This window comes from Mercenaria mercenaria, chromosome 18 (genome assembly GCF_021730395.1).
Source record: "Mercenaria mercenaria strain notata chromosome 18, MADL_Memer_1, whole genome shotgun sequence".
Taxonomy (NCBI): domain Eukaryota; kingdom Metazoa; phylum Mollusca; class Bivalvia; order Venerida; family Veneridae; genus Mercenaria; species Mercenaria mercenaria.
This window is the reverse complement of record NC_069378.1, coordinates 31,424,592-31,441,256: the sequence shown is the minus strand read 5'-3', so window position 1 is coordinate 31,441,256 and position 16,665 is coordinate 31,424,592.

Genomic DNA, 16,665 nt, shown 5'->3' with positions numbered 1-16,665 from the left:
TTATGCGTCTCGCATATTACCTCGGTATGATGTGAGATGTGTGCTGTATAAAGTTGTTATATGGTTTTCTAACAACTTTTAAAAAATGCTAACATGTTTACCGCAAAAATCTTTAGCATTTTTGTCTTTTTAATGCTGTACAGCTTTTCTGATGGAGTTCGTCACACAAGTCTTGCGCAGTCTGGTCAGGATCCATGCTGTTCGCTTTCAAAGCCTATTGCAATTAAAAAAACTGTTAGCGAACACAATTTTTATGTAACTGTTTTTGTAGATGTAATACAAACAATATGTTTTTATGGTTCTACTGATGGTTTCAGTTTACTATAATTGTACCCATCACAAGAGCTTTGTTTTGCTTTCTTTAAATTCTTTTAGGCACTATCTTCCAGGGAGTAAAATTCCAAGATCTTGAATATATTTATTCGTGAAAGAAATTTCTGAGTTGACATCAATAATTTTATTGATTTTATATTCCTTTAATTATTCTTTTAAAAAAGTCGACATTTATCGTGTAGGATTCAATGGGGGCAGACAACATCATACCAGTATTTTATACCTTCAGTGTCCGCTTTTAGCTTTCTATGCTTTTCTAATGCGTCTAAAAGGTCTGCATATGTTGACTGGTAGGAAGCGATTGTTAGGTGAAGCTCTGGTGTGCTGGTGATATCAGGTAGAATACGACTTGTTGAATCGCTACCATTCATCATAGAATATGTATGACAATAGTACCCTTGTTCGGGAAGCTGAATTCGGTTGATTGATTTTGGCAGGACGGATCACACGAGAAGCGTAAGCACGAGTAGGTCCGACCTGCAAAATCAACGAGAGACTAATACATAATCCCACTTCTAATAACTGTTTTAATGACCTTTTATGATATACATTTTTGTTTGTTGTTTTGTTATCGAATGAAATCTTCAATGTTTAATCAATGTTTTTTTTCTATGTAGTTTTGTGGCGCTATTATAGATCTGTGCCATGCATATTTAATGAAGCGTTTGCAACCACATTCAAAAGGACTAACAATTCTTTTCTCCACATTTTTATTAAAAGGGAAATTTTTTCCTATAGTTTTTATCGCACCCTTTCGGGGCGCAAAAACCCCTTTAATAAAACTTTGCTATTTTTAAAATTTGTTGGAAACCCTTTTTTAACAAACTAAATTAATAAAAGTTAGGAATCTTGAATTAAAAATAAAAATTTTTGATTAAGTTTAATTGAAAAAATAAAATGTTGATCCCTGTTTAAATGTTTGGATTGAAAAAGTATTCATGCCTGGAACAAATATCTTTGCAAAAAAATTTTTGGTTGGGTTTGTTGTATTTTTATTTATTTATTAAAATTTTTTTTTTATATGTCGCAGACAAACGTTATAATATTGGCCCGACCAAGTTTAATGGTTTATGAAGAACCAGGTCCCCCCGTGAAAAAAGTTTTTTTATACAAAAGCGAGGCACCTTGGGTATAACACCAAAATTCCCGTAACCTCTGGAGGGCTTCCTTCAAGTGAAGAAATTCAAAGCCCCCTGAAGTTTAACCCCAAAAAAATGTCTGAGTTCGGCAAATTGGTTTAACACCCCTCTAACCATGGCCAAAGGCCCCTGGTTGTGTTTTCAAAAAGATTTTAAAAACAAATGGAAAATATTCCAAAAAAAGAAGATACTTGGAACCTTTCATTATATAAGACCTTTATACACCCTTTCAGATTTTTTTAATTTTATTAATTAAGAAAGGGAAATAAGAAATTTTTTTTAAACTTTGTTTTTTTAAACCTTCTCCAAATTTTAAATCTTGGCCGGGTTGGGCCCAACTTTCCCTCCCGAACCATTTGTTTACGGCCCTTCAACTAAAAATTTACCGTTGGTAACTTTAACCATTTTAGCTCACAAACATTACTAAAAAAAAAAAAGGAAAAAAAATCTAATGAAAAGTTTTTTAAAATTAAAAAAAAAAATTCCTTTCATAGGGTATTTCATTGCAAAAAATCCCTTATTATGAGCATATTGTTTTTTATTGTCCCCTTTTTTGTTTTAAAAGTATACAAATAAAGACAATTATAAAATTTAAGTGTTTTTTAAAAAACCTTTAATTCTGCGGAATTAATTTTTATTTGTATTTTTTTAAAAAAAGAAAATTGAAAAGGAAATCCCCCGGCACTAGAACAGGGATGTTCCAAAACAATTTTTATAAAAAAAAGTGGAGACCTGTTGTTTTTTATTTGTTTTTGTTTTAAAGGGCCAAATTTTATATAAAATAATTAAAAAAAATTCTAGAAAGGGAAAAAACATATAGGAATTTCTTTAAATTAAAGAAAAAGTCAAAATATTTTAAAAGTATTAAAAATAAAAAAGCTTTTAAATTTATGAAAAATTTTCTTAAAAATTTTTGAAAGGAAATGTCACATTGAACCAAACGCTTGGGAAATATACAAATATATTAATTTGGTTAAAATTCCTTTGGGCCAAATAATTCCTTCTTTTGGGAAGCCCAAACAAAAAGCTTCCGAATCAAATTCCTTTCGGGCTCGCGGCCCCTTAAACAAAGGGGGGACACCAAAACCCATTCCCATCATCCCGGAAGAAACAGTTTTCCCCATAGTTATCTAAATTTTTTAAAAAATTCCATTAATTACCGTTTTCCCTTTTAATTCTAATTTCTTAAAAAAAAAATAAATAATTTTTTTAAACGTTTTTAAAACTCCCCAAAATTTTTGAAGCTGTTTTTTGAAGAATTATACGGTATATAATAAATTAAAATACACCGAATGGGAATAGGCCAAGAGAGGGCGGCAAATATAAAATTTACCCATACATAATCAAAAGTACTTTTTTTTGCCACTTTGTTATTAAATTCCCCGTAAATGAATAAAGTGACCTTTTCTTAAATTTTTGCAATTTTGTATTTTTAAGGTTCAAAAATTTTTTTTGAAACTCGAAGAATAAGACTAATGAACTTTTGAATTATGGCATTAATTATGAGTAAAATGAAATGGACATGAAATGATAAATCACCAAAAATTTGGGAATAGACTGGGTTGCTATGGAAGTAATTTAATTTTAATAAAAACACAGTACCAGAAAAAAAAAAGGGAATCAAAATTAAGAAAATCCAGGGGTTCCGGGGCCCAAATGTAACAATTTCCCCATATGATTGGTAAGGAAAAAATTAACCGTAATTAAAGAGAATTTATTTAAAATTTAACAGGGCCAATGATAACCAATTTTTGATGTTTATCAAATATCTAACCCAGAGTGCTGTGAAAAAAAAAAAGTTGTTTTAAAATGTATTTTTTTCTGGAAAGAACAGAATAAAATGTGTCCCAGGTATTGGATAAACTTAAATCTCTTAAAAATAAAATATTTTTTAACTAATAAAAAAAACAGTGTTTTAAAACCTTTAATTTGGGTAAATCAATTTAAAATTTGTAAGGATATTAAAAAGGGTCAAAATTGGGACCGGTTTAAAACTCCATTTTTATCATAAACTTCGAATTATCTTTAGGGCTGGGGGAGTAGTTCCCAAAGAAATGTTTTCCAACCCCCTTTGTTTAAATATCTATTTTCAGAATAAAAAAAATTGGGCATTTCGGAAACACCATTTAAAAATTAAAATATACCGGATAAAACCCAAATACTGAAAAATTTAACCACCGCGAATTCGTAAAAACTTTCCCATATTGAAATGGCTTAAAACAATCCATCCGACCCCAGATATAGGGCGAAGTTGTCTGGAAAAATATTGTCGAAAAAAGGCATTTAAGTTGGATTTCCCATGCCGGGCTCCTTAAAAAATTTTAAACCGATTCTTTTAATTGAAGGGGGAAAGGTTTGGTTTTTTCAGGGTGGCTTCGTAGTGTCCGGTTTTTAAGGATTGAGGGTTTTGAATTAAAAGGTACAAAATGAACCGGGGAATTGTAGATTGCTTGGTTTTTCTTTTGGGTTGAGATAGAACACTATCTCTCCCCAGGTAAAAAAAATTTTTTATCCATTTTTTCCCTTTAGGGGATATCATCGTGTGAAAGAAATTTATAAACAATTAAATTGAAATTTTTCTCTGAACGGAAATAATAACTTGATAAAATAAAATGGTTATGGAAAGTATGCTGTGAAGTTGCTTCCTAAATTTTTTATACGATACTAATTAATTTCCTTCTAGTTTTCCGTATAAACAATTACATCTCAGTTCTTTACAGCATTTCAATAATAGAAAAATATATAGCAAGATAGTATAACATGTCTCATTCATAAATATTTAAAATATTGAGATGTTATGATTATTTAGCTGCCCGCGAATAAAAATTTCGGTTTGTTTTAAATAATTTTTGAATGGGATGGGAAAAGAAACCCCTTTTGAAAATTAGCAAATTTTTGAATGTAGTGTTTGCTTTATATTTGTAAAAAAAAATTTTATAAGAAACATTGTAAGCTGTTTTCTGTGTCATAATAATCACTTAAGCTATTTAGGCACATGAAAGAATCTATTAGATATAAGTATCAAGCCCCGGGAAAAAGACGCTCTTCATTTTAACTTTAGTGGATTAAAAAGGGGCAATTTCTTTAATTAAATTTTTGTGACTCAGATCTCAATTAAAATCTTGAGGCCAGTTATATTAAAACTTTATTAAGCGGTAGTATTTGGGAATTTTAACAATTTTTTAAAAATTTTAAACTTATACTAGAAAAAAATCCTATTTAAAGCCTTATAAAACTTGTATTTTTTGAAAATTATTTTAAAAGTGACCTTGGGTTTTTGAAAACGAAAATAAAACATGGCCATGGCTGGCATAATTCATCCTTTAATTGCAAGCCTACCAAATTATAATTGGGGAAAAGAACACTTGATTAACTGCAAATAAGTAACTTGGAACAATAAAATTTTTAACATAAAAGGGAAATTTATCCATTCTTACAAAAAAGAAACAACTGTATATGACAACCCAAAAACTTTTTTTTTCAAACTTTATTCATTACTAAAAATTTTCTATTAAACCTGTTTTATTTTGAACAAATATCTTACCAAAATGCGTTAAAAATTATAACAAACAGCTATAAACTTCAGTTTTTTAGTTAAATTACACATTATTAGTTAGTCTTTTTTGAAACAATGTTTTTTTACCATAAGGTATGGCATTTCAAAAAAATTTTAATAAGGCATAACCTATACCCCTATGAAAACAGTTAAGGTATTCGAAATTTATAACCCTTAAAGAAATGGTTATTCCCGTTTCATAATACAATAACTTTATAACGGGGAAAAAATATTTGGTTAAAGTGAACAAGTTTTAAAGTTTTTAAACAAATTTAAAAAATGCAAACAACATCCAATAAAATAAAAGGACAAATGTATTTATTTTAAAGAAATTTATAAAATTTTTCGGGGAAAATTTCCCCTTTTAAAAGTAAAATGTTAGCCCGGGCCTTGAAAATTCAAGGTTTTAATAATGGAAGACAAAAATGTTACGAAGGGGCCCGTTGTTTTAAAAATAAATCAAAAAAGGTTTTTTCCATAAAAGTTTTCAAATGGTAAAAGGGTTTTTGTTTAAACAAAATTACACAAACGTTTTAGAACTGTCGTTAATTAAAGATGTAAGAAAGGGCCCGTCTTAAATTGTCAGAATGTTTTTTGGTTAAAAAATTTTCAGAATTCCGGGAAGTTTAAAAGGGAAATAAAGTTTTCCGGTGGGAAAGTTGACTTGAAGTGAAAATTTAAAATTTTTCATCCCAATGCAAAACAAGTGTACATTGTATGTTTAGAAAGTTCAAGGTGTTCCGGGCCAATTTGGCCAAACAATTAAGATTACCCCAAAATTGGAAATTTTGCGATAATGTTTCAATCAAATTTAGAAAGAATGGGAAATGTCAAGGTTGCCATGAATTGTGGGCAACAGTTTGGACCTTTGGAAAACTTAACTTGGTTATGTTCCCAAAGAAGATAAAGAGCAAGGTTCCTTTATATAAGAAATTGGATATTTAAACTGTGAATAACTTTTAGTCCATTTTCCCCAAAATTTTATTGGGAAAGAACAAAATTTTTAAATTGGCAGGGTTTAAACATTTAAAACACAAAAAATTAGTGCAATTTAAAATTTTAAAGGGGAAAATTTTGCGATGAAATGTACACAACCAATTGATTATAAATTCCAAAGTTCTTTATATTATAAACCCCCTTCTTGGTCCCTCATTTGTACGGAAAAACCGAACCTTTCAAGGTTGCCAACAAATAAAAAGGGATAAATTAAACAAAATGAAAATTTTTTTTACTTTTCAAGAAAACTTGGGAAAACTTTAAAAAGGGTTCAAAAAATAGCTTGAATGTTGCTAATTATCCGATCGAGTTTTTAAAGGTGGGATTACCCGGGGTTTCAAAGAAAACAATTTTTGAAACATTGGGTTTTGTAAATGGACATACCCAAGTGAAAACAATTTCCTCCAAATTCTTATGCTTTTTCCAAAAATGGTTGGTTAACGGTTTTCGACTTTTTCCGGAAATTTAGTGAACATCTATTTCCAATTTCTCAAACATTAAAAACTGTTTGAAATTTTGGTGTTAATCAAAAATGTAGAAGTTGCATTGACAATATGCGAGAAATTACGGAAATGTTATTTGGAAAAAAGGGGCAAGAAAAAACTTAGTTCACCTTAAGCTTTTGTTTTAACCATAATAAAATTCGTCCTCCTTTCAGGGTTATTCTGATTTAAACCATTTCCCCACCTTTGTTAAGCGTAGATTTAAATTTTTTTTGTTTCAATAAAAGGCCCTTTGGAAAATGGGGTTTACTTTTTACAATGCCTTAGAAAAAAGGAAAACCCTTTTCTCCACCCAAAAAAAACCCCAAATATTTTTGGCGGTGAAAAAAAAAAAACAATTTTTAAAAAAATACTAGGGGCTTTTTTTTTTATTTTTTAAAATTTGTACGGGAAAGTCAATTTTTCTTGAATAAAACCTTTAAATATCAAAACATAAAGAATTTAATTGTTTTTTTGACAAAATTTTTGACAAGGCAACTTATTTATAATTTACAAACAAAACCTTATTAATTTTGATAATTATCAAACCGGTTAGATGGTGGAATTTGAAAATCTTAATTTAAGTTTTATTCGGCAAAGGACGACTGGTAAAAAAAAAAAAAGAAAGAACTTTAAATTCCCTTCAGGCTTAAAAATTTAATTTAAAAATCTTATTAAGCTTTGGTAACTTTTATTGAGGAAAAACCATAAACAAATAATATTGTTTAACTTAATAAATTTGGTCAGTTTTAAAACCTTGTTACCTTTAAATACCGGGAATAAAGGTTTTAATTCGGGCATGATTTTAAAGAATTTAGTCCGATCGCGTTAGGTAAATTAAATTATTGAAATTTTTGGTGTCAAGAAAAATTTTTAAAAAACCGTATGGGTCTACAAAGAAATGGTTTTGAATTAAATTAAAACCTTTTACTTCCAAAAAAAGGGGAATTAAAACGATTTTTGCAAAGACGGGTATTTATGAAATATATATAAAGTTTAGAAAATATAAATTTTAAAAAATCCTATATAATTTTAAGTGATTTAGTTTAACCAAAACACGAAGGAAAATTTTAATAATATGTTTTTTAACGTTTTATCAACTCCGAACAAGACCACCGGGCCCCTTTAAACGTGGAATGCTAATATCGTTTTTCCCGAAAAATTAAGAAAAATAACCCGACGAAAATCTTTTGTTTAAAAATAAAAGAATGTTCATTTACCCTAAATAAGTAATTAAACATTTTATTATTCATTTTAGAATTTACCGCAAAGGGAGCTTTTTAAAAAGGTACAAATCTTTATTCGACCAAACCCAGAAAAGTTGAAATTCAGAGAAAAGAGGTAAGACAACTAAATTAAAATTAAAATGTCCCAGAATGTCCCCAGACGCATTCAAGCAAAAAATTCAAAATCGAAAATTTTAAAGAAATAGTAATTTTTTAAATATACAAAGTGAAATATACCCCTTTTGAAAGTCAAAAATAGTGATTTTTTTGGTTTTGATTACCCAGTTTAACAATTTTACCCGTAAAGCGGGAATTTAAACCCAAAAAAGTGGTCTATTTTATTCATCAAACCTGTTTTCCGAAAACTTCAAATTCCCCGAATCCAATAAGACATGAAGCCGAAAAATTTTCGTTTTTCAAACCCACGCGAAAATTCCGGGGCCAAAAATTCACCCCCGGCCCAAAACCCCCTTATATTAAACTAGTGCTGCTATATAATAACATTCACAAAATCCACAGAATTTTTCCAATCAGTGGAGAATGAGGTTAAATTATCATGGGTGCCAGATAGCATTCCCTGGCAATATTAATAAAATAAAAGATAAAACGACAGTTTGAAATGAAATTAGATTTAATTCTATGCCAAGTAAATTTTTGAATAAACAGAAAAACCCTTCCTCTAAACCCCAAAACATTATTTTGTTAAAAAAAATAATATAAATCACGTTTTTTTTTGAAAAATCCAAAATTTTCATTAAATATATTCACTTTGAATTTACCTAACTTTGAACAATTTTTAGCAGAATTCCCGTGAAACCATATTTCACAATACTAAATTTTCTTAAGGAAAACATTAAGGAAAGGGAATTAATTGACTGCTAAACAAATACCGAAATCAGAACCAAAATTTCCTTCAGGAAAAATAAAAAAATCTTTTTTCAAGTTACAACCGGAAACACCCAAATTTTGGGGGGGTCCTAAAAGGAAATTCCCTTACATTAATGAAAATTTTAATTAAAATCGAAAATGAAATTTTTTCCCAATTAATTGAAGTTTTGGACCCCTAATAAATCCATTTTAAAAATTAAGAATGTACTTCAGTCGCATTAAAAATTTGCCCAATTGTGGGATCTTTCAAAACGTTTTATCCTCAAAAACTAAAGTGGATTCCCAAAAGGGCAGATCCATTTTATTGGAAGGGGTTTTTTAAAAATTAATTACTGAATAGAAATTTAACCAATAATTTCATTTAAATTTGCAAAGGCGGGAAAATGCCGACAGGAATTGAACTTTTGTTGTTGAATTTTATCAAAAATTTTTATATTTTTTTTTTCCAAACTATTTTCTTTTTTTCCTATTTGGTTCTTTTTGTTTTAAGTCCCAAATATACGAACGTCCCCAAAACAGGATTATAAATTTTAATCTAAAAATTAAATATGATACTCCCCTTTATATTATATTTTAGCACTTGAAAATCACTTTAATAATGAAAAAATTTTTATAATTTTAAAAAAATTTAGCCACTTTTCCAAACATTACTAAAAAATTTACATAAATCAATTTTATATCCAAACTAAATTTTTAAATTACAGCAAAAATAACTATTTTAAATGTAGAAAATTTATTCTTTTTCCTTTAATTATTAAGATAAGTGAATTTAAAATTTATTCCGGTATAAAACAATAAGGGGAGACCTTAAAAATTTTTTTCCATTAGTTTTCGTGTTAAACATCACTGCATTAAATTATCCCATTTTGAGTCAAATTAAAATCTTTAAACATTACTTTTTTACTCAGCGATGTGAGGTTTGGAAAATGAAATGAACATCCCAAGACGAAAAAATTTCATGATGCACTTATAGGGGATTTTTTGTTAAACCAGTTATTGGCGATTGACCGTTTAAAAACCCCAATATATTTGCCATAGAACAAAAGGGGAAATGTTTTAAAATGAGTTAATTTAAATAAATATAATCCCCGACGGCAAATTTTATAATAATATAGAAAACACCAATAAAATCTTTAAAAATAATAGATGAGGGAAAATTTATATTGACCAAAGTCTTATCAAATTTAAAATTTTTAAAAATAGCTTGTTACTGACTAAAAATAACTAGAAAAGGATTTTTGGGACAATATGTAAGATTTGCAGTGAATTTTTAATAATAATGGATAATGGTATCAAAAGTGCAAAATCGGACATATTACTGAAAAACATTTAAAGGGGGAAATTTTTTAAAATTTGAATAAAAAAATATTGGTTTTGCGGACAAATGCAATTAGTATCGAGAAAAATTCCCGTATGCATTTTATGGGAAAATATGTGATTTTTTCGTTTTAAATGACCTCTGACCAAATATCAATTGTATTGTTTTACTAATTAATTTTACAGTAAAAAAATCTAACCTTGAAGTCAAAATGTCATTATGCCCCGTTTTAACTTTCAAGCCAAATTTTGTTTTTTTTTCTTTTAGGTTACCTTCTCACTTTTTTAAAATTTAAAGGAATTTTTGCAATTTCTAAAAAACCGTAAATTGAAAACGATTTGAAAGTTTTTTTAATTTTTTCCAAACAAAACAATTTTGGGAGAGTTAATTGTTAATAGAAAATAAATTTTGTTTAAACTAAACTTCAAAACACCCAAAAAAAAATTTAATATTATTTCCTCTAATTTAAAATTAAGATCAAAGAAGATTCGAAAAAATGGCAATAGAAGAATTCCATTTGATTGAAATTTTGCATTCATTTTTATCCCTTCAAATTCAACTCCGGGAAATAATGTTTGAACAACTAAATATATATATAGCAAGAAAATTTTTTTGAAAAATGAAAAAAGCCGTAAAAGTATATATTCACGAATCATCTATGAAAAATATGGAAACTCTATTATTTTACTAGATTATAAGATGGGGAACAAGTTTTGCTTATCATATTTAGTTTTAAAACTAATATGGGGGAGCATGTGTATTTTTATAATGAATTTGAAAAAGAAAGTTTTTATAATTGATATAAGTAGAAAATTAATAACAAGTTTTATAATATTATGTTAAAAAAATGATGTACAAAAAGGTGGGTACGTGTTTTGTTTTGAACACATTATTATTTTGATAATAGATAGTGGTAAGTCGGTTTTGTGATGATAAAGGATTGATTTTATGGAAAATTCGATTAATTTCCCCGTAAGAAACAAAAGAGAATTTAAAGAGTTATGATAAAAAAAAATCGTTTGTTTTTCAGCATTCATTTTCTTAAATGAATTTTTTCTTAAATTTAAAACAATAAAATTTACGTTTCCCTTTGTTTAAACTTTCCGGGTACATACTTCTTCGTTAAAATAACTAAAAGGAAGTATCAACGTAAAACAGGAATGAGAATCGAAAATTAAAAAGAGTTAAAATTTCAACAGATTTTATGATAATAACCTTTTAAAAAAATTTGTCACTGTTTTAAGGAACAACCCGTAAAACGTTATGAATTTTACACATTTATTTATGCTTTTTTTTAGTGATGTAGAAAAGTTAACCCTTTTTCCATCATAATGTTTGGAATAAATATTGTTATTATTGAATATTGACCCATTGGCTAAACCAAACCCAAAAAACGGTGAAAAATCACAAGTAGTTTCCTCTAAAAAAAGGAATTAAGATAAAATAAAAGGATTTTAAAAGGAAATTTTCTAAAAATTTTTAATTAGTTCTTGTTGGCCCTTGCCCAAACATCCCTCAAATCCTTTAAAACCTCCGGATTAATTTATTTACATGGGAATAAAAGAAAAAAATTGTTTTTGAAATTGAAATAAAAATGGCAAAAACTTTGATTTTAATTCGATAATATTAAAATAAAAACATTGCATAAAAATTTTGTGAACCTGAATTGGGGTTTTGTCCCCTTCGTATTCAATTTATTACATTTAATCAGTAAAAAACATCGAGAACTGCATGAAGATATATTTAAATATAAAAGATTAATTAATTTAGTGGAAATAGAAAATGAATTATTGTCATTAATATTTGAACAGCGTGTACAGCGACGTCTATAACATTTACTTACACTACCATTTATGCCTTTCTTGCTCAGCTTAGAATGAATTAAAACATCTTGAATATTCTTGGGTCTTTTGTAAGCAACAATAGATTTATAGTGATATAATTGTCTAACACTCTTTTGTTGAGAAGATTCCAATATTGGCTTATTATTTTACCAATATTAATACAATGTACTGATGGATTGTAGGTACATACAAAAGGAATGACTTTAGCCGCAGTTTTGTTATTGCACGAATTAAGAGTATCATGTATCGTTAAAGAAGAGGCTTGTTTTAATACATTAATCATACATACAGGGTAGGTACGTGCTTGAAAGTATTCTCTGAGTTTGAGCATTTCTTTGTCAAAATGGTATTATCCGAAGTAATACGCTTAAACGTATAGCCTGACTAAAGGGAATACCCTTTTTACATGAACTTTGGTGACATGATGAAAATTCTATGTACTGATGACTGTTAGTGTCTTTTTCATGCACACTAGTATGCAGGATACCATTTTCATCTTTTTCTATGTTAACATCTAAAAAGTAGCAATATCTGTAGTGTAACAATATGTAAATTTTAAAGTATCACGAAAACTGTTCGATCTGTCAAAAAAAGTCTAAAAATTCCTCCTCTGAATGATTCAAGATGAAGAACATATCACCCAATTTCATGTAAAAAGGGTATACCCTTTAGTCAAGCTAAGAGTTTTAGGTGTATTACTTCGGTAATCGGTAACTAATCCTCATAAACGGCTTTTAAAAGAGAATCCCTGGATGTATAATTTGGGCACTGTGTCTCCACAAGGAATTTATTCAAAAATTATGTGCAGTTATGAAATGGCAGGAATTCGGATTCGAGCTTGAAGAATATATAATTTCGAGCTTCGTACCATTTCTTTCAATAACATTAAAGCTCAATACATATCAATAGACAAGGCATTGGCATATGTTATCATACATATAAAGTCGTACATGCATTAACAACCGATGGCAAACTTGATCTGTATTTTCTGATGTTACATCTGTGTACCAAAAATGATTTAAATCGGTCAAGCCTTTCAAGAGTTATCATCCGGAAATCATGAGAGCCAACAAACTGACCGACCGCCAAGCTTACTCCTATACCCCCCCCCCCCCCCCCCCCCAAAAAAAGTATAAAGAAATGTTTCATCTAAATATCTACCGCAACATTTATATCAAGTAAACGTACATGTATATCGACATACTGATTATTATATTGAAAAGTCCATGAGTAAGATATTCTTATATGTCATCATCCTTTAAGTGTATTAACTTCGATGGCATACATCAAAAATCAGCAATTTATCCTTTTATTTGCTTCTATATATGTTCATATCCACGTTTTGCTCTACGCCTTCGGTCTTAGAATCTATTATACCGTATGTAAAATTGTGTCTATATTTATACATAAAGTTAGACATGTATTATATACACTACAAAAATTTATAAATGTCATCAACCATTTTAAACCGAGGTGCATCATTTCTACTGTTTACATCCATCGTTTAAATATTTTTATTTATGTAAAACAAACGTATCTAATGCTTCATCAGTTGTAACATGAAGTGCAACGGGTAAAGATTGTCCTTTGTCATGCTGGTAGCTTCGGTAGTGAATTGAGGTCATTTTTTTATGTACTTTGATGTTTTTTGCAATTAGCCGGTACTAAAATGATGTTGTTGTTTTTTTATTGTAGATGGGCTAGGTTTTGGTCGGAATAGACCTATCTCTCACAGGTATTTAAATTTATTTATTTATTCTTTATTTCGTGATGATATCATCGAGTGTGCGAAATTTAGCAGCAGTATTAAATCTGTAATTGGCGCGGAATATATAACTTGATAAAACAAAAGATGACTCAATGGTAATGTATTCGATAATTAAGTTGTGCAGCTTCCTCAGTATTTTTAGGTAGTGTGGTACTAATTAATTTCCTTCTAGTTTTTGTATAACAAATTACATCTCAGTGCTTTACAGCATTTCAATGATAGAAAAATATAAAGCAATATAGTATGATATGTCTCTTTCATAAATATTAAAAATATTGAGAGTATTTTTATTTAGCTGTCGCGAATAAGAATAGGTTTGTTTAAACAATTAAATGGGATCGAGAAACCTTTTGATTTCGCATGAATGTAGTGCTTGTTTTATATTGTTGTAAAAAATGTATATATGAACATTTGTAAGTTGTGTTTCATGTGCTTATGATAATCACTATAATGCTTATATTAGGCACCATGAAAGCACTATTATAAGCCGGGGAACAGACGCCTCTTCATTTGGACTTTTATTGGATTTAATATGGAGCAATTTCTTTAACTATTGTGTGTGACTCAGATGCAAAGTATCAAATTTATACTTGCGTTACACTTCAGGCCAGTATATTAAAAAATAATTTTATTAAACGAGTTAGTGAGTGAGTTGGGTTTTACGGCGAATCGACACAAAATGGTCATATATCGCCGAGAAAAGCATATTTGGCTATAGCAAGTCTAACAAATTGTCCTTTAAGATAAGTATTTAAAAATGTTATCCCTAGTATGCAACACAAACAGTACATTTAAAGACATGGATTAAAAAAACACAACGGTTTATGAACAAAATTATGCTTATTAGCATAGTAGTAAGTACCTAATACTATGGAAAGAGTTTGAATTATTGGCAATGTCTGAGGCAAAAATTCTATACAAGTGGTTAATTTGCAATCCATCCGCCCAATGTGGGAAAAAGTACACGAAAGCGCTGGATTGCATTTAGACAGCAATAATAAATAAACTAAAGTAAACTTATCATTCTAACATGGCTGGATTTGATTGCCAGTTTAACAGAGAAGAACTTCATTATATTCTGCGATAAACAACGGTTAGTGTTGACTAGTTATAGTGCATTATGACGTCAATGAAATCGCCACATGACGTTCGGTTATCTACTTGGAAAAATGAAGCCCAGTAAATATTTTATCAACCTATTGCAACGAACATGTAAGAATAAAAAACAATCAAGGTCTTCTTACGGGTTACTGTCTAAATTACCACGGATCATCGTTCAGATGCTTAGATATTTCTTTATTGAAAACAAGATGCAATGAAATTACAATTTATGTTTAAATACCAATGTATTTTTAACCTAATGACAATCTTTTTCAGAATTTTTCATTTCAGGAGAAGTTACAGACCCTAAGTGTAAAGTGAACTGTTCTTGCTGCGTTGATCAATATTGTGGAAACTCCCTAGACTTTCATAATTATTGTCTAAAGGGATGCATAGATGGCTATAGCAATAACAGTACAGGGTGTGTTCGCGGTGCAATTGTGTCTAGCCACTTAAGCATTTTACCCCCAAATAGGTGCAAATGTAAAATGAATATAATGATAAAAATCTATTTCAGATTTTTTTTTTCAGGAGAAGTAATAGACCCACAGTGTCAAGTGAATTGCTCATGCTGTGTTGATCAGTCATGTGGACTTATAAAAAGACTTCACTTCTTCGGTAATGATAGTTGTCTAAAGGGATGCATAGATGGCTATAGAGGTGCCCGTTGTTATATCAAATGTGCAGATAATTGTAAAGCTTGTAATATCAGCTCCGACACCTGCACAAAATGTCACGAGGGTTTTTATAATGGGAAGTATAAATATTGTTCCGAAAACTGTGCTTCTAACTGTAAAGCATGTGAAAAAAGCCGTTACCTCTGTACAAAATGTCACGAGGGTTTTTATAATGGGAAATACAAAAATTGTTCTGAAAACTGTGATTCTAACTGTAAAGCATGTGAAAAAGGCCCTGACCTCTGTACAAACTGTCACGAGGGTTTTTATAATGGGAAGTACAAAAATTGTTCCGAAAACTGTGATTCTAACTGTAAAGCATGTGAAAAAGGCCCTGACCTCTGTACAAAATGTCACGAGGGTTTTTATAATGGGAAATACAAAAATTGTTCCGAAGAATGTCCGGCAGGTTGTAAAGCGTGTAAATCACAAGAAAGCTGTTCCGAGTGCAACGAGGGATACTACAATGGTAAAGCGTTTGACTTTGAAAGGTCTACATCCCTTTATAATTGTACACACCGATGCAGAGAAACGTGTACACAGTGTATGTCGTACAATAACTGTACAGGGTGTGTTCGAGGTGCTTTTGGAACCATCTGCGAACAGGAATGTTCAGTTGGTTGCGTAAACAGCACCTGCCAGCAATCAACAGGGAACTGTTTATGTAACGACAATTTTCGTGGGCAGCAGTGCACTCAGTGTCCAGTTGGGAATTTTGGGAAATTTTGCGATCGCCAATGTTCATTAAACTGCAAAAATGCCATTTGTAATAAAGTGTCAGGAAATTGTTCTAATGGATGTATAACCGACGAGTTCATCGGGCCTAAATGCAATGACTGTGTAGCGGGAAAATATGGAACATTTTGCAATAAGTCGTGTCCTCCAAACTGCAAAGGCGATAAATGTAACAAAGTAAATGGTCTTTGTTTGAACGGTTGCAAAGAAAATTTTGCTGGAGAAATGTGTAGCACATGCGTTGCTGGTAAATATAGCTTCGACTGTGACGTCAACTGTTCAACCAACTGTGAGAATCAGTTATGTGAATTCACTTCTGGAAACTGCTTAAAATGCAAGGACAATTATTTTGATAAAGAATGCGATAAATGTAAAATTGGCTTCTATGGATCTGAGTGCAATGAACAATGCCCTCCAAACTGTCTTTATGGCGTTTGCGACAGGAATGCAGGCTCTTGTTTAGCCGGATGTAAAGACGGTTTCTCGGGCAACAGGTGTTGTTTAAACAATAGTTACTGTATCGAGTGTTCTTCTAACTCAAACTGTTCGCAATGTTTCAGCGGTTTCTATTCACACAACTGCCTAAGCCGTTGCCCATGTGA